This window comes from Lissotriton vulgaris, chromosome 5 (assembly GCF_964263255.1).
Source record: "Lissotriton vulgaris chromosome 5, aLisVul1.2, whole genome shotgun sequence".
NCBI classification, from domain to species: domain Eukaryota; kingdom Metazoa; phylum Chordata; class Amphibia; order Caudata; family Salamandridae; genus Lissotriton; species Lissotriton vulgaris.
In genome coordinates, this window is record NC_141693.1 from 1,600,461,567 (window position 1) to 1,600,480,193 (window position 18,627).

The following is an 18,627-nucleotide window of genomic DNA, read 5'->3' on the forward strand; positions in this document are numbered from 1 at the left end:
TAATCCTGCCAACAGGCGCGATAGAGGATTTAATCCTGCCAACAGGCGCGCTAGAGGGTGTAATCCTGCCAACAGGCGCGCTAGATGATGTAATCATGCCAACAGCTGTGCTAGAGGATGTAGCCCTGCCAACAGGCGTGCTAGAGGATGTAACCCTGCCAACAGCAGCGCTAGAGGGTGTAATCTTACCAACAGCCGCGCTAGAGGGTGTAATCATGCCAACAGATGTGCTAGAGGGTGTAATCCTGCCAACAGCCACGCTAGAGGATGTAATCATGCCAACAGCTGTGCTAGAGGATGTAACCCTGCCAACAGCCGCGCTAGAGGGTGTAATCCTTCCAACAGGTGCGCTAGAGGATGTAATCATGCCAACAACTGTGCTAGAGGATGTAACCCTGCCAACAGGCGCGCTAGAGGGTGTAATCTTACCAACAGCCGCGCTAGAGGGTGTAACCCTGCCAACAGCCGCGCTAGAGGGTGTAATCCTGCCAACCGCCACGCTAGAGGGTGTAATCCTGCCAACAGGCGCGCTAGAGGGTGTAATCCTGCCAACAGGCGGGCTAGACGACATAATCGTGCCAATACTTTCTCTAACCCACATAATCCTTCTGGCGAAGCTGGTATATTTCTTCCATCAGCTGTGGTAGGTTGAATCCTGCCAGAGGTCGCCCTAGGCGGTGTGACGTAGGTGAGATCGTCTCCAGACCGTATAATCTGCTAACACTGAGAGCTGCTCCGGGGCCAGTGGTATGGTTTTCTAGTACTTACAATGGTGGTACCAGCCCGCCAATCACAAGGGTGCACACAGGCGCACGAGTGCCCGGGAAGTGATGGATAAGAGTGCACCCTCGAGAGTGCACAATTACTCCCGCGCCCCGGCGTGCCCCAAACTTGACCCTGCGGTACCCTGGTCTGCTCACAGGGAGCGCCGGAGGTGAGTGTTGGGGAGTGGCAGGGGGGCGGGGCCGTGCATGCCCAGAGCTGCCCTCCGGAGCGCGCACACTGAACGGAGATGAATCTGTACGCAAAGGACCGGAATGTACTACGTAGATCCAGTTCAAGGGCGGGGGGTTGGGGGATGATGTTGCGAGCCAAAGGAAAGCAAACTTCTGCGTGGACTAAAATACATGAGTGTTGCCTGTTTAAGATCACGGATGATATTCCAAAACTGGAAGGCACCTTTCAAACACAATCATTCAATAGTAGCTTTTCTCTAACCGCCTTACACTTTGGACTTTTTCGATTACCTTATCTGCGGTTAAAGGCCACAGCCATACAGTATGTAAGGAGCACAGGGCTCTCCACATAGCGCCTCTCGACCACGTCCCACAAAGATAGCCGCCTGCAGACTTGCAGCTAGGCCCCACCTTCACGTGCACCCCTCTTCAGAGCTGGTGTCTGCATTTCACTTTCTGACACTTCAGCAAAGCCTAAGAGAGGACATTTAGGGACAGGGAGCCTGCCCACTAGCCTTCTGGGTGCAGTGTGTCTCAGATGTGCCTCCTCGGATTTTGGGGGTTCCCGGCATGCGGGGCCCTTCCCCCCCGAGAGGCTAGTGGGCCCTGGTGAAAGTCAGCGTACTAAACTGGGGGGCCCCGGTCGTTTCCAGGCCCGGCGCGTGGCTAGGTCATTGAAGGACAACATGGAGTGTGGAAACGGGAAAAAGAGACAGACAGACAGCAGCATGCAAGTGTGACAGGGTTATGCGGGCGACCTCGGGGTAAAAGCACGGATCGGGAAACCACGGCGTCGATTCGATCCGTACAACAATTAACCCTTGGTGGGTGGTCGGTGCCAGGGCAGGGGAGGGAGTCAGGCCCACAACGTGGAAGTATCAGAGCAACTTTGTTTCCAACGCTCGTGAAGGAAGCGCTTCGAATGAGATGGAGGTTAATGTCAAGTGACTCATCTGATTACCACTTTATAGCGTTATACTTATACTTACATACACGTTTCAAATCTTTTATATAAGGACGATGGTATGCGGAGAGGCAACGGGCCAATAACGGAGGATATGCCCCCCCCCCCCCCCATGCACCAACATTCTATTGTTTTTTCCTTCTGTTTCCGCCTGTGCCGTTTAAAACGTTCTGCCCTCAGGCGGTGGGATGTTCCAATAGTATTTTAGCCCTTATCCGCCAGGGCGCGCCGATCGGTAAAGGCTCTTGCTCTTGCCCTCGTCGAAGGCCCTGCTTGTGCTTTAGGTCTATACCTGGGAGAGACGGCCTTTACAGCTGGTATAACCCCGCCAGCAGGGTGTAATGCTGCAGTGCAAAATGAGAACGCTGGGCTCCATTGGAAACAGTGGAGTGGCAGAGGGCCAATAAGGGATAGTATTGCCTTCTGCCCCAAAATGCCAGCCAGTGTCCGCCCGCCTTGGTGGAGTGGTCCACTATCAGTACAGCTCTTTTGCTTCAGGCTGGACTGGCTCACAGGGCCTCCTCCCATTATAGGCCCTCACCTCCAGCACGTTACTGGACATTAGGGAGAGGGCCTTTAACAGCCAGAAGTGCCCTGAAGCCACATTACACTATATAGCTTTATTTCAAGCTACAGCCCTTCATCCGTGTGGAAGTTCCGCCTCCGACAGGCTCATAACAATACAATACAATACAAGCAGCGTGCCTGACAACCAACTTACCCCGCCCTCCCATCAGCAACGCTTCTTGCCACCGAGATCCATCTGGTGCCGTCCTACACTACTGGTGGTACCCCCTGTGGCAGCCGCGTCTCCCCTGTGATAGGCACTGCCCCTCCTGAAGCCCATATATTATTAATACCTTTGGTTATTATATTATAAGACTGTGTCTAGCCACCGAGATAAACAGAACCGAGAGTCCAACTATGATTGGTTACGGCACTACCGTGGATCGATGAAGTACCTTCCGCTGAAGCAAGCGCGTGTGACTTGGGAGTCCCGGGTCTTCAAAGAGAGATCAGACTCCAGAAAGGTAGCCACGCCCTGGACAGCCTGAGCAGCCAGGGGTCGCTATTGCTGTACGGGGTATAAGGGGTACCTCTAATGAGACCTGTATAAATATCTAAAAAAGCAAAATTCAAAAAAGACAAAAGAAAATAAAATAATGTTTTAGTAATATTTATAAGTCTTGGCTTCTGTCTATAGCATCCTTTCTTATGTAAATGTTTTTGGGATAAATTCTTATGACAAAAGCAAATAGGTCTCATTAGAGGTACCCCTTATACCTAGTTCATTCTTGTCTCCCCCCTCTGGACCTAAAACTTACTGGGAGAACTCTTCTTTCTTTCTATTCGCTATTGCTGTACGCACACTGCACCTAATAAGCAAGCAGCTTAAACCAGCATAGTCGTTGGCCTAAGGTATTTTAAAGCAAATTTAGCAGTACAGCAGAGTAGTTCATCCAGAAAGATGGAGGGCAGTTAGAATACAGCAGGTGCGAGGCCTCGGGGCCTGCCCATGCATCTTGGCTGGTGGACGAGATGTCTCTTGGCAGAAGGGTCAGTTTTGCACATACCCGTGACCTTTGCTTGGGAATGAAGCGAGAGCCTTGCATTTCATCACTGCTCCACAGGGAGCCAGTGGCTGTGATGCTGGGGTGGGGTCACTTGGTTCCATTTGTGGCAGCCTGATTCGTTAGTCTGTGCAGCCTATCAAAGAGCTCCTTGGGGAATCCGCGTAGATTGCATTCCAGATCAGGAAAGGTTGCGTGGAAGCTGTGGGACATGAGTAATACATTGTAAAATCGTTAGATGGCCCAGCAGACGTCTGGTCGTGAGTTTGAATCCGTTGACTCTGCATTACCTCCTCGTCCAGTCTTCCTCGCCACAGTAATCACACATGAGCCTCTGGCTCCACACAGAACTCCAAGTACAAAAACATCGTTCTAGTCTCCCTCTCCCTCCTCCAATATGGCCCCCAGTGGCTCCAGCCAATCCCATAAAGGGACACAGAAGCACCAACACGACCTGTTCTTTTTTCAGCACTTCTCCGAGTGCTGTGTTCCCTGCTGGTCAGGTGAGTGGGGCTGGGTTCCTGCTTTAGCGGTTCCCTTAGTCCGTTGGTATCTAGTTGGGGGAAAGTAGTGTTTGTTTAACTTTTGCGGTGTGTTTTCATTTTTTATTTGCATGTGTATCTGGTTTGATATTTTGGTTTTTTTCCCCCTTCTTCTGCCTATGTGCCTCGTGTCCTGCTTAGCGGACGTACGTGGCGTTTATTGGTGGCTGTGTGACTACTGTCTGGTCGGGACGCCTTGTGTCCTGTCTGCCGTTTGGTTAATTTCCTTTTCCCGGCCGCGCGTCCTGCTGAGCGGACGTTGCGCGGCCGGGGGCGATGTCTGTGGGGGCCGGAGGCTTCCGTGGGCATTTTCTTACCTGCTGCCGGTTGGACGGCATGGTTTGCTGCCTCTTCGCTCTCTGCTACTTCTGGGGCGCATTCAGGGCTCGGCTCGGCACACTCCCAGTCTGAGGCTGCTTTTTTCCTATGTGTGCGCGCGGCTTTTCCGACTGCATTTATTCTTTGAGCATGCATCGAGGAGGGGTTTGTGGGGTTACTTAGCAACCTCTGGTCCTTATTTTACCGGGCTGTTCTGCCTTTTGCCTGTGTTTGTTTTGACACTCGTTCACGAGGCCATGGATGTTTCTTCTGAAGGTGCTCCTGATTCTTTGGCCGTGACTTCTGGTTCTGGGGTGCAAATTCCTTCGATGGAAATTTTACAGCAGATGATCAATTCTGCTGTGTCTGCTGCCTTGAGCGGTCAGGTGCCTGTCCCTCCTGCAAAGAAGGCGAGGGTTGATGGCGCTGCTGCTACTGCTGATTCTGAGAATGAGGAGGAGGTTGATGTCAGAGGTCGCTTTGTGCAGGGTGCCGACCTGAAGGAGGTGCTGGGTCACATTCGCGATAACTTGGTGTTTCCTGCTTCTGTGGTGCCTCTGGAAGACGATCTGTTTTCGCAATATCATCGTCCTGAGCCTGATTCTTTGCCTCTCCATTCTTCTGTTTTGAAGGTCCTGGAGAATGAGTGGAAGGATGTGGACAAAGGTTCATTTCCTCGTTTTTTGAGTAAAAGGTACCCTCTGCAGGATTTTCCTGTGAATTACCCTGCCTCTGTGAAGGTTGACTCTTTGTTGGCCAGCATGTCTTCCCATGGGACTGTTGTGTCGGAGGATTCTTCCCCTGCTGACCCTGTTGACCGTAAGGTGGATGGTGCTGTGAAACACACTTTTGCAGCTGCAAATTTTTCTATCAGGGCTGCGGCCTATTCGTCTTACACTATCCAGTCGTTGCTCAAGGATTTTCAATCTCTGTCGGAGTTGTTGGACCAGGGTGAGGATGTTTCTTCTACCCTAGCGGTGATGGAGCAGCAGGTTTGTCTGCTTTCGGATGTGTCCTTTGATTCACTGGGGGCGGCTGCTTCAGCGGCCGGGTCCTCTGTGGCTGCAAGACGTCAGTTATGGCTCCGTTCATGGAAGGCTGATGCTGCGCAGAAAAACTTGCTTATGAAGATCCCTTTTTCGGGGGTTAAACCTTTTGGTTCGCCTCTTGACGATATGGTGAAGAAGACGGCGGAGGATCGTAAACTGCTTGCTCCTGAACGTCCTGGCAGGTTCCGGGCCTTTGGTTCGCAGAGGTCTTTTGGTCCTTCTAAGAGGGGTCGGGCGGGTCAGCCCTTTCGTAGTAGGGGGCGTGGCCGGGGTGCTCCTTCCTTTGATAAATCCCGGTTCTCCGGTACATCTGCCTCCTCCGCTCCTGCTTCCAAATCCTGACTGGATCGCTCCTGGTGTAGGTCCGGTTGGGGGTCGACTGTCTTGCTTCATGGACTCTTGGCGGGAGACTGTGTCAGACCAATGGGTGCTTCAAGTGATTTCAGAGGGTTTGCGCATTGGATTTGCCCAGACGCCCCCAGACTGTTTCAAGGCCACTCCTTGTCCCAGAGATCCTGTGAAAAAGTTGGCGCTTTTGGAAGGCATCGATTCCATGGTGGTCAAAAAGGCGGTGATTCCTGTGCCCTGCGATCAAGTGGGAAAAGGAGTGTATTCCATTCTTTTTCTGGTGTCCAAGCGCACCGGGGATCTTCGGCCTGTGATGGATCTGAAGTGGGTCAACACTTTCATCCCCCACCAGAAGTTCAAGATGGTTTCACTTCAGTTGATTCTTCCTCTGGTGTTTCAGGGCGATTTCCTTGCGTCAATAGACTTGAGGGATGCTTACCTGCATATTCCTGTTCATCCGGACCTTCAGAAGTTTCTCCGGTTTTGCGTAATGGGTCGTCATTACCAGTTCCAGGTATTGCCTTTTGGGCTCTGCTCTGCTCCCAGGATCTTTACTAAGATTCTGGCTCCTCTTATTGGATATTTACATGGGGAGGGCATTAGTGTTTTTCCGTATCTGGACGACATTTTAATTTCTGCTTCTTCTCTCCCAAAGGCGGAGTTACATGTCCAGAGGGTGTGCCATGTCCTGGAGCATCATGGGTTCCTCGTGAATGTACCGAAGTCCTCCCTGGTTCCTGCGCAGGAATCGACTTTCATTGGGGCTCTATTCAAGACTCAGTTGGGGATGGTGTTCCTGCCCCCTCCCAGAATTCTATCCCTAATGTCTGCTGTCCGTGCCCTGTTGGTGGGGCATTCTCATCCTGTGAGCCTGTGGTTGAGGGTTCAGGGTCTGATGTATGCATCGTTGTTGACGGTGCCGTGGGCTCGCCTACACATGTACCCGGTTGTGTCCCACATTTTGTCGCATTGGGACCCCTGTTCCCTCGATATGGGTGTTCTGGTTCCTATGTCGGAAGCTGTTCAGGTGGTCCTGAGTTGGTGGCTGGTCGACGGGAATCTGTCCAAGGGCCGTCCCTTTCTGATTGTTCCCACCCGAGTGGTCACTACCGATGCCAGCCTGCTGGGGTGGGGTGCTACTCTGGGGGTTTCGTCGACTCAGGGGGTTTGGCCTCAGTCGATGTTGTCATGTTCCTCCAACTACAAGGAGTTGAAGGCTGTCCTTCTGGGTCTCTTGGATTTCTCGGATCTTGTTCGGGGTCACCACGTGCAGATCCGAACGGACAATCAGGTTGTCATGTCTTATGTGAACCATCAAGGGGGGTGCAAGGTTCGCTCCCTTAGTTGCCTCAGCCGCCAAATCTGTTGTTGGGCGGAGTTGAATCTGGAGTCCCTATCTGCGATTTACCTGCCTGGTGCAGAGAATTCTGTGGCGGATTGTCTGAGCCGGGTTTTTCCTTCCATGGGGTCCTTATCCCTCACGCGATGGATGTTCAGGAGGTTGCAGACGATGTTTGGGTTTCCGATTGTGGACCTGTTTGCCTCCCAGGACAATGCCCAGATCCGATGCTTTTGCACGATTATGCCTTGCCGGGATGCCTGGAAAGTGGACGCACTTTCGTTCCTTTGGCCGAAGGGTCTGTTGTATGCATTTCCCCCTGTTCCCCTGATCCCTGCTGTGTTACGGAAGATCAAGAGGGAGGGGTCCTTTGTGCTTCTGGTTGCTCCTTGTTGGAGCCGTCGCCCTTGGTTTCCCCTTCTATTGGAATTGGCTGTATCTCCGGGGTGGGCATTGCCGTTCGTTCCTTATCCTCTGCTGGGTCCTCTTCTTCCACTGCCTGTGTTCCGGTCCCTGGGTCTGCGGGCCTGGCTCTTGAGAGGGATTCTCTGATTCGTGAGGGTTGTTCGGTGACTGTGGCTGGGGTCATTCAACAGTCCCGGCGGCCTTCTACGCTTAAGTCCTACGCCAAGCACTGGGATAATTTTGCTTCTTGGTGTGTTGGTCGGGGGCTGTCGTTGGAGTCTTTGGATCCGGCTCGCATTCTGGATTTTCTGAATGATGGGTTTGGGTTGGGCTTGGCCATTTCGACTCTGCGTGCTCAATGGGCAGCCATTCGGGCTTTTCATGTCCTCCCTTTGGTTTCTATTTCTCCATTGGCTGCTAGACTGTTTAAGTCTCTTTCTTTCCAACGACCCCGTCCTATCATGTGTCCACCTCCTTGGGACCTTCCTTTGGTTTTACGTTCCTTGCAGTTGGCTCCTTTCGAACCTTTGGAGTCGGTGGACTTGAAATTTTTGACACTCAAGGTGGTGTTTCTTGTGGCGATTGCTTCTGCCAGGCGTATGGGTGAGTTGGGTGCTTTCCTTCGTTCTGCGCCATTTTTGTTGGTTTTGTCGGACCGTGTGGTCTTGCGCCCTCATCCTACCTTTGTTCCTAAAGTGGATTCTTATTTTCACCGGTCTGCTGAGGTGGTTCTTCCGGTTCTTTGTCCTGATCCGTCCTCGGCTGAGGAATCCCTTTTGCACTTATTGGATGTTCGTCGTGCATTATTGATTTATTTGTCACGCACGTCTTCCTTTTGTAAAGTGGACAACTTGTTTGTCGATTTTGGTATGTCACGTTGGGGCCTGAAACCCTCCCTCTCCACGATCAGTCGTTGGATTAAGGAGGCCATTATGTTGGCCTATGCTTCGGTTTCTGAGGTCCCCTCCCTTCCTGTTCAGGGTCGTTCCACCAGATCTGTTGCTGTATCATGGGCTTCTTTCAAAGGGGTGTCCATTGAGGATGTTTGCAGGGCTGCTACGTGGTCTTCCCCGCATACCTTCATGTCCCATTACCGCCTCCAGGTTGGGGGTGGGGGTTCTGTTTCTTTTGCCTCTTCTGTTTTGTCAGCGGGGGTACCTTGAGAGGTTTTCCTTGTTGTTGCTATACCTCTGTATATTAAAATATGTTTTCACCGCACTGCTGGTGTGGTCTATTTCCTTACATGAAGCTGTTTGCTTTGGTATCGGCTCATGTGTGATTACTGTGGCGAGGAAGACTGGACGAGGAGGTAATGCCCCGGTTACTTACCGTAATCTTCATTACTCCGAGTCCATGTCTTCATCGCCACAGTATAGTTTCCCTTCCCTCCCGGCCCTGGTAGTGGCTTCATGTCTGCGGCTTGGTTCTTCAGGTCTTGTTGGTGCTTCTGTGTCCCTTTATGGGATTGGCTGGAGCCACTGGGGGCCATATTGGAGGAGGGAGAGGGAGACTAGAACGATGTTTTTGTACTTGGAGTTCTGTGTGGAGCCAGAGGCTCATGTGTGATTACTGTGGCGAGGAAGACATGGACTCGGAGTAATGAAGATTACCGGTAAGTAACCGGGGCATTCCATCCTTCCGAGGTCGATAAAGTTTGTTCCGCGATTTTTCATAAAACACTATCCAGTCATTGACAGCAAAACTTATCAGGCGCTGCATAAACCGTCAGTCAAGACAGCCTCGTTTCTGACATTCAGAGAAAGTTCTACAGATAGCCAACCAGTCCTCGGTATACACAGTGAATAACCGCTGGGAGGCCATGCCAGTGGCAGACAGCGCTACAATATGATCAGTGACTTGGGGATACCCTTGGGGTGGGGGCGAAGGGAAACAAAAGTAGTCAGTGTTTCAAGGATGTGAGTACAGACAGTCTATTTTGGGGGGTGGAAAGGTGGAGAGTGATAGAAACAAGAGAAGATGCAGCAAACTTCCGGTTCACACCATAACTTAGGAGAACAGACGTGGAACCCGGCCAGACAAAGCAGGGGCTCCCGCCAAGGCCCCTTCGCCAGGCCTCATGCATGGGAAACGTGTTTTCGGACCAAAAAAACACAATCAGCCCAGGGAGCGATTCAGGCAAGAATGAGGGTGTTGTGCCAGGGATTTAACTCGTCCTGTGTGGGCACGGAGGCCCTGGCAGCGCCGCGGTAGGCTGCGGAACGCAAGCAGGGCGACTTACAGGAAACAGAAAGAGCTCCGAGTGCGCGTGCGCCGCGGTGATAGAACAGCCTCAGAGGCGCGAGCGCAGGGAGGCCACCTGCTTGCAAAGAAGGCCTGGGCCCAATGTGTTTGGGCATGAAACACCGGGCCACGTGTGTGTGTGTGAGGCGGATGAGGAAAGTGCACACAAATGATGCGAGGTGGCAAAAACTGAGCCGTGTGCTGGCGCTCGTTCTGAACTCCAGCTGACCCCCTGGCCAGGGTCCAGCTGTGTACAGACCAGAAGCATGTGCCAACGGAGGGGCCTCGAGGCACTGTGTACAGACCAGAACCATGTGCCAACGGAGGGGCCTCGAGGCACTGTGTACAGACCAGAACCATGTGCCAGCGGAGGGGCCTCGAGGCACACTAACAAGGCCAGGGCCTCGTACTGCACGGTCACCAGTGCAAAGTTTATCTGAGGAAAACACGTATTTCCTAATGTGCGCAGATGTTGGGACTCAGTCCCAGATTTGGAAAATGGGTTAGAGATTTCAGAAATACCAGAGTTTGTTTTATTGCCGGTAGTTTCAGGCAGGGAAAGGTCTGTAGATGCGCCTGAAAGGAGGGACGAAGAACGGGCGCAACATCGCAGGGGTATTTGTATGGGCCTCGGGTGACAACGATGAGACACCTGGCACTTACACCTCGTCCTGCAGCTGTTCATACCACAGCTTCCATGAGGGGATGGAGGAGTATTTTGAGTGACGGGTCTCAAATGTGGAGGGGGGTTGGGGGGGTAGTCCGATTATGATACTTGACGGTGAGGGTTCTCGTGAGGGGAGAGCGTCCAATGTGAGAAGCGTCCGTTGTGATCTTGGCACCGCTGGTATCGGAGCAGTGGAGCGCTCAAGGGCCTGTGGGAGGCCGGGCGTGCTAGAATGGAGGGCGCCCTCTGTGGAAAGAGGCTGCCGTGATGGGTGGGAGGGAGCCGGGATGCAACCCGTGCAGCAAAGAAGGTGGTGACTGTAGTAATTCAATCCAAGCGTAGGTTTGAAGTAACAGCTTTTATTGCAGGAATGACAACTTAACATCCAGGAATACTACAGTGACTCGGGGCTCGCGCTTGCAGGGGTATCCAGAGAGGTGCGTACATGAGGTGTGGCATGGCAGGGGGCGGAAGCAAGAGGCGCCTGCTGGCTACAGGGTAGTCTGGCACTACGACAGTCACCGAGGCAGGCAGCGAGACCTCCCTCCGGTACAACAGAGCTGCTGAACGGCCGTCCGGCACTGCCTTCCGGGAACCCCTGAATGTGGCAGCAGCACGGGGGCTCTGAAGGGCACATAGAAAGGGGTGCCGAGGTGATGTGAATGCGGGCGTGTGAGAGGCAAGAGAGAGAGGGAGAGCAAAGAGAGAGAGAGTGTGTGTACGAGTAAAGAGACAGCTAAAGGGAGAAAATGCAAGCATCAGAAAATGAAGGAAGCTGACCAGAGGAGCGCGAGAGGGTGAAGAAAGAGACAGCATAATCACACTAAAGGGTGGGGAGGAGAGACACGTCTCTGAACGTTCAATTCCTACCTTAGACACATTCGAAAACAATGGAAGTAAAATATTCGCCGTTTTTTTGGCATTTGCTTGACAAGTTGGAATGTGCATTTCCACTTTTTTCACTTCCTCCACATACAAGTGTTTCCCTTTTTACGCCACAGAAAAGTAAATAAACAATTCTGCTGATTTAGTAATACTTTTCAGCAGGATTAGTTGCCCTCAAGTCATAAGGCTCGTGAAAAAACAGATGCTGACACAGCATTCCGGTGTGTCTTGGCGGAGCGCGTCAACCTACACGAGGCCCCGATGAGAACTTTAAAGGTATCCACGTGTGTGTATTTTCAGTCTCTGACTGGAGGAGAGTGGAGTAACTCACGGTCCAAATACAAGCAAAAAATCTAAACAATTACAAGGTCTGCCCCAGGCGCCCCTAAAGGTCCTGGCCAGTTGTGGGGCGCACAAGCACCCCGAGTATGTCCAGATCTACCTTTAGAAATCTTAACTCCCTTGAGGCCTAGTTCTGGGGTCAGCCTGTGGCAGTGGTAGAGGAGAGGCTGTGGTGGTTTTGGAGGTGGTGGGGGCTCGAGGAGGGGCACGAACACAATTATCCTCACACAGTACAAAGAAACGAACATATTTCGGAGGCCACGAGATAAGGATTCCTGGTCCTGGCTGCCGGAGGAGTTGGACTTGGCAGTCAGCCTAGACGGGGTGTGACAGGAAGCGGCCCACCCCGGGCCTACGGAGAGCGAAGGGGGTCAATGGGCAGAGCAGACACAGAGGGAGGCTCCCAGAGAGCCACGGGCCCACAAGAAAGAAACCGCAGTGCTGCCAGGAAGCTAATGTTAGAACAGCACCGCAGCGCCCTACAGCACAGCACAGGGGCATCCAGAAATGCCTGCCTGGATAGGAGGGACTGACTCCCCCCTGCCCTTGAGGCCTTTCCAAGGCACTAGCATGTCATCTTGTCCCAGCGAAGTATTATTTCAAGGCTTCACAATCACGCGAGACTGCCTCAGATCCAGCCCTCTTGTCTTTCAGGTCGAGACATCTCACGATTAGTTTCAGAACCGTTTCCTGTAGTGTGGGTTATTCTCACATGCATTACCCAGGAGACAAGGTCGCAGCTCCAAATTCAGGCATCGCATCTCTCACTTTCGCCTGATCTATATCCAAAGAAACACAGATCGCCACTGGTCCGCAGAGTAGCCGCAGCATCCCTGACGCATGGTGTTCTCTTGCGCAGCCACCAGCAAGGGGGAGGGCCGGGGTGCTGCCCGGCAACGCTCTTGGTGTTCTGCGCATACTTCCGGGGCACGCGCGGGACAGCTTAGGGTTTGACGGCGTATTCGAATAGAAGGTGTAAACTCTTTGTGGCAAAGTACGATCCAGAGAGGCTCAAGGCTGTCACGAGCCAATATTGTGTTGTGGAAGTGGGACAGCCACTGAAAGCTCCAGCCAGGCTCGAGCCTGATAGCTAGGCCTGGCTCAGCAACATCGAGCCCAAAACGAGCCGAGCCTTCGCTGTCGCTGATGTGTGTAGGAGCCACAGATGTAAAGTGGTCTCAGGAAACTGAAACATCTGGATCAATCACGGCTTCCTCGCTTGACCAAATGGTGTCATCCTTGGCAAATACTTCATTTCACGAGACTCCTTTTCGCCAATTATCACACACAGAGCACTATCAAATAGCGTCCGGGCATTGTGCTGCATAATATTACACCTGCTATAATAATCTAGGCTACGCAAAGAGGAGCCACATCATGTGGCAGGGTTGAGTAAATTATGCAGCAAGGAAAGGGCAAACGATGCGGAATAATTCGACACGTTTTGTGATAATATTACTTCAGCAAATATAGCAATTAGCAAACAGAAAGGTGACCAGTCAACCTTTGCATAGGATCCTCCACTCACTGCGCAGCAACACGTGTCGCTGCGTTTTTAGTAACTTGAACTATTTGAGCTAGAAATATTTTTTTTGCTAAAATCTGTAGGTTATGCAGCAGATTATATGGCAAATTGACAAATCTATACTTGGCGAAAAGCACAGCGACGGAATAATCACATAATTCCAGTGGCCCTGCATTTAGAGCGCACATGAGCCCTGACGAGCCTCTTAGTTCATTTATTGCATTATCATCTGGATGGGCACAGGAATGTTTCTCAGTTCATGTTTAAACCCCCCAACTTTAATAAATATCTCTCACATAATGTGTTGAACAAAGATGAAACGCTTCAGCTTGTGAAATAAATAGGATTTTTATTTTTATTTCCAAGACACCTTACCACAGTTTAACATGATTTAGACGCTAAATGTTTTCAGGACTCTGCTGGTACTTGGGCTCTTAAAGCCAGAATCGACAATTGGCTCGGCTCTGGCACGGCTCCCTGGTAAACTGTTGGCTCGCCCAACTCTACTTATTGACTAGCCATACACCCCCTTATGCTTATGACAGAAGATTCACGTCAGGCCCTTCTCAAACCTCGCATTCCTAGTGCTACGAAGAACCAATGACCTCAAAGACCAGCACCACCCGCAGGCCACCACAAGTCCCTCTGTACCAGAACACCCCAGGGGCACTTGTTAAACATTTCCACTCCGCTGCAAACACTCAGCACTTCACAAGCACTTCTCAAACAGTGCAGTTCAAGCGGCCGAGCAGAATCCTTAACTTCTAGGCGCTCCTCAAACATCATTTCATACCAGAGCAGAACAGTTCCCGTCACAGGACGCACTGCACAGGCCCACCTGAAACTAACTCGGTTTCAAAACTCCAGTGTGAGAACCGAGTGTGTAACAAATGACCATCTGAACCACGGCGAGAGAACGACAGGTGTGAACTGAGTGTGTAACAAATGACCATCTGAACCACGGCGAGAGAACGACAGGTGTGAACCGAGTGTGTAACACATGACCATCTGAACCACGGCGAGAGAACGACAGGTGTGAACTGAGTGTGTAACACATGACCATCTGAACCACGGCGAGAGAACGACAGGTGTGAACTGAGTGTGTAACAAATGACCATCTGAAGCACGGCGAGAGAACGACAGGTGTGAACTGAGTGTGTAACCAATGACCATCTGAACCACGGCGAGAGAACAACAGGTGTGAACCGAGTGTGTAACAAATGACAATCTGAACCACGGCGAGAGCACGACAGGTGTGAACCGAGTGTGTAACCAATGACCATCTGAACCACGGCGAGAGAACGACAGGTGTGAACTGAGTGTGTAACAAATGACCATCTGAAGCACGGCGAGAGAACGACAGGTGTGAACTGAGTGTGTAACAAATGACCATCTGAACCACGGCGAGAGAACGACAGGTGTGAACTGAGTGTGTAACACATGACCATCTGAACCACGGCGAGAGAACGACAGGTGTGAACTGAGTGTGTAACAAATGACCATCTGAACCACGGCGAGAGAACGACAGGTGTGAACCGAGTGTGTAACACATGACCATCTGAACCACGGCGAGAGAACGACAGGTGTGAACTGAGTGTGTAACAAATGACCATCTGAACCACGGCGAGAGAACGACAGGTGTGAACCGAGTGTGTAACACATGACCATCTGAACCACGGCGAGAGAACGACAGGTGTGAACTGAGTGTGTAACAAATGACCATCTGAACCACGGCGTGAGAACGACAGGTGTGAACCGAGTGTGTAACAAATGACCATCTGAAGCACGGCGAGAGAACGACAGGTGTGAACTGAGTGTGTAACAAATGACCATCTGAACCACGGCGAGAGAACGACAGGTGTGAACTGAGTGTGTAACAAATGACCATCTGAAGCACGGCGAGAGAACGACAGGTGTGAACTGAGTGTGTAACAAATGACCATCTGAACCACGGCGAGAGAACGACAGGTGTGAACTGAGTGTGTAACAAATGACCATCTGAACCACGGCGTGAGAACGACAGGTGTGAACCGAGTGTGTAACAAATGACCATCTGAACCACGGCGTGAGAACGACAGGTGTGAACTGAGTGTGTAACACATGACCATCTGAACCACGGCGAGAGAACGACAGGTGTGAACTGAGTGTGTAACAAATGACCATCTGAACCACGGCGTGAGAACGACAGGTGTGAACCGAGTGTGTAACAAATGACCATCTGAAGCACGGCGAGAGAACGACAGGTGTGAACTGAGTGTGTAACAAATGACCATCTGAACCACGGCGAGAGAACGACAGGTGTGAACCGAGTGTGTAACACATGACCATCTGAACCAGGTGTGAACTGAGTGTGTAACAAATGACCATCTCAACCACGGCGAGAGAACGACAGGTGTGAACTGAGTGTGTAACAAATGACCATCTGAACCACGGCGAGAGAACGACAGGTGTGAACCGAGTGTGTAACACATGACCATCTGAACCAGGTGTGAACTGAGTGTGTAACAAATGACCATCTGAACCACGGCGAGAGAACGACAGGTGTGAACTGAGTGTGTAACAAATGACAATCTGAACCACGGCGAGAGCACGACAGGTGTGAACCGAGTGTGTAACACATGACCATCTGAACCACGGCGAGAGAACGACAGGTGTGAACTGAGTGTGTAACAAATGACCATCTGAACCACGGCGAGAGAACGACAGGTGTGAACCGAGTGTGTAACACATGACCATCTGAACCACGGCGAGAGAACGACAGGTGTGAACTGAGTGTGTAACAAATGACCATCTGAACCACGGCGAGAGAACGACAGGTGTGAACTGAGTGTGTAACACATGACCATCTGAACCAGGTGTGAACTGAGTGTGTAACAAATGACCATCTCAACCACGGCGAGAGAACGACAGGTGTGAACTGAGTGTGTAACTAATGACCATCTGAACCACGGCGAGAGAACGACAGGTGTGAACCGAGTGTGTAACAAATGACCATCTCAACCACGGCGAGAGAACGACAGGTGTGAACTGAGTGTGTAACAGTTCTTGTGTGTAAGAGTGCAGCGTCAAAACGTGTGAGCTGGATTCGGCTAGTGTGAATCAGGGGAGCAAATCAAGGTTTAACGTACAGTCGAGTGTGTGAACTCAGGTGCGAGAATGAAGAGTGGGAATTGAGTGTGCAACAACAGACGTGGAAGATCTGTGTGTGTGTGTCTGTGAATTGAATGGGTACCAACTCTGTGTCTGCATCTGTTTGACGAATGCAAACCAATCAGCGAGGAGCGGAGCCACTGTGGAGATCTGAAGGGACAAGTAGGAAGAAGCGATGAGTGAAAGCCAGTTGTGAGAATCGAGTGAGTGAACTGACAGTTAATGGTCTGAACATGCGAACTGGTGAGCGCGAGGGGGCTACTCAAACCGATCATGCAGAAGCACCCGCGAGAACTTCGTTTTTGAGAATCTAGTGTGGGGCAATGTGTGCACCACCACTGTGTGTGAGAATCTAGTGTGTGAAGTGGCTGTGTAAGCAGCGGCCGCCTGGCCCGTGTGGGGCAACAGATAACGGGGCCAGGAGCCCGAGCCAGGGGGGTCCTTGGGGTGCAGATCGCGCTCTTACCGTCTCTGGCGGGGGGTGCTCCTCTTCACGCTGGCGCTGCTCCTGGGCACTGCGGGATCCGGTTCTGCTGGCAGAAGGAGGGCCCGGCGGATTTAAGGAGCTGGGCTGTCCCGGCCGGGGAGGGGCCGTGAGCACAGGCCCCGTCACCGCTCCCGCCCTCACCGGTTGCACAAATTCCCAGGCGATAGCGTGTAATAGAAAAAGCCGTGCGTCAGTGAGTGGATGAGGACACTTACAGCGCAAACAGGACACGGACGCCTCTGGCCCTGGGCGAGGAGGCGCGGAACCCAAAACAGTGCACGCCAGCTGCCAAACACAGGACACACCCCTGTGCCTCGCGCCGCCCGGGCTCTGCAGCAGGCGCACTAACCATCTGAGCTACGTGTGTTCTTTATTGCACGGTTAACCAAAACCGTTACAAAGCAAGTCAAGTAAAGGAAGAAGAAGCGGACCACAACTTTACATATTTAAACAGTTAAAAACAATATTTTCTGAGCAAAAGTAATACCCAAAAAGCAATTCGTCACATGCTAAATATATAAAATCTTTAAATCGACTAGTTTTGGAATATAAAGTACAGTGCAGATGGCAGATAGGGGATGGGTCAGACTTTTGTAGCCAGCGGCTTTGGGACATGATCCATACATTTCACACATATGCAGTTGCCATGTATATGCTGGCCGTTCAGCCTCTGGATCAAGCCTTGGTTTTTTATGTAGCACACAGTGTACTATGCAGGTAGTTTTCTTCTTTACAGCCACGGAGCCTGCGGTGGGGAGTGGACCAAACTCTTTTGCATGTTGGAGTTGATTTCTTTATGGAGCAATTGCTCATTCGATGAGGCAGAAAATGTAGCTTTAAATGTGCAGAGAAATTACTATTCAAGTTTTTCTGTTGCGTTCCAGGTGTGTGTCTTACTGGCAAGATCATCCTTGTCCTGCAAATGCAAAAGCATTTTCACAGATTTATTTAGACATTTGTTAAACACCATTGGAGGGGCTGGTAATCCTTGCAAATTCTTGCTTGATTCAGGTAGGGGGTGGGTGGGAAATGTCGCTTCCCTTGGCGGAGTGCGCAGAGTTTTGCCCAGTCTGTGCTACATGAGAATCGTGGAGTTCTGGCAAAACTCTGGCAAGTGCGTGGTGGAGATGTGTCTCATGTAAGGCTCAACAATGTTGGGATGAGGAGCAAGGATTTGTGTTCCCAGCACCATTTTCAGGCACTAACACGCCTCCCGCCAAGATTTTCTCAATTTGGTCTGTCCCGCCAGGCCGCTACCATTCACATTGAGAACACTGTCCTCGAGTAGAAAATCTACTCGAAAGACAGAAAGAAGCAGTGTCCTCTGGCAATGTGCAGTTCGCACTGATTTAAAAGTGCGGAACAAGCTCTCTGCGCTAAAAATAAGCACAAGCAGCTCAATGTTCCGAATTCCGCTCACTCATGTACCTAAGCGGAATCTCATGGAGGGGCGGATTTACAAGCCTCTTGCGCCTCTTTTGCTCCGCTGTTGCTTCACTTTTGTGACGCAGCGGCTGCGCAAAAGCTGCACCATGGTGCGGGGTATTAACAACGTGACGCATCTGGCAGATTTGTAAAACCCTGCGCCATAAGAAGGCGTTCCTGCACAGGGGGATGGGGGGGGCGTTCCTGCTCAGGAACGCCTCCTAAAAGTGGCTGAGTGAAATCTACAAGATTTCACTCAGTCACTTTTAGGATAGTGCTGAGTCAAAACCCTGCGCCTGCTTGAAGCAGGCGTAAGGCTTGAGGCAGCATTGAAAGAATAGGCCCCCCCAGAGCATTGATGGAGCTGCGTCGAGTTTGCGACGTAACTCCAGCAATGCGCCGCTTTTACGGCA

The 18,627-nt window shown here is 51.5% G+C and overlaps 1 protein-coding gene across 2 annotated transcripts in view; it reads right to left on the bottom strand.

Annotated features, from left to right (window-relative positions):
• Positions 1-16,874, bottom strand: part of TGM1 (transglutaminase 1) — a 71,554-nt gene extending 54,680 nt beyond the window's left edge. For both annotated transcript variants that reach the window (XR_015296046.1, XM_086923738.1), the window contains exon 1: positions 16,769-16,874. The gene's annotated coding sequence lies outside the window, so the exon portion shown is untranslated. The remainder of the gene's footprint in view (positions 1-16,768) is intronic.
• Positions 16,875-18,627: the final 1,753 nt, after the last annotated feature.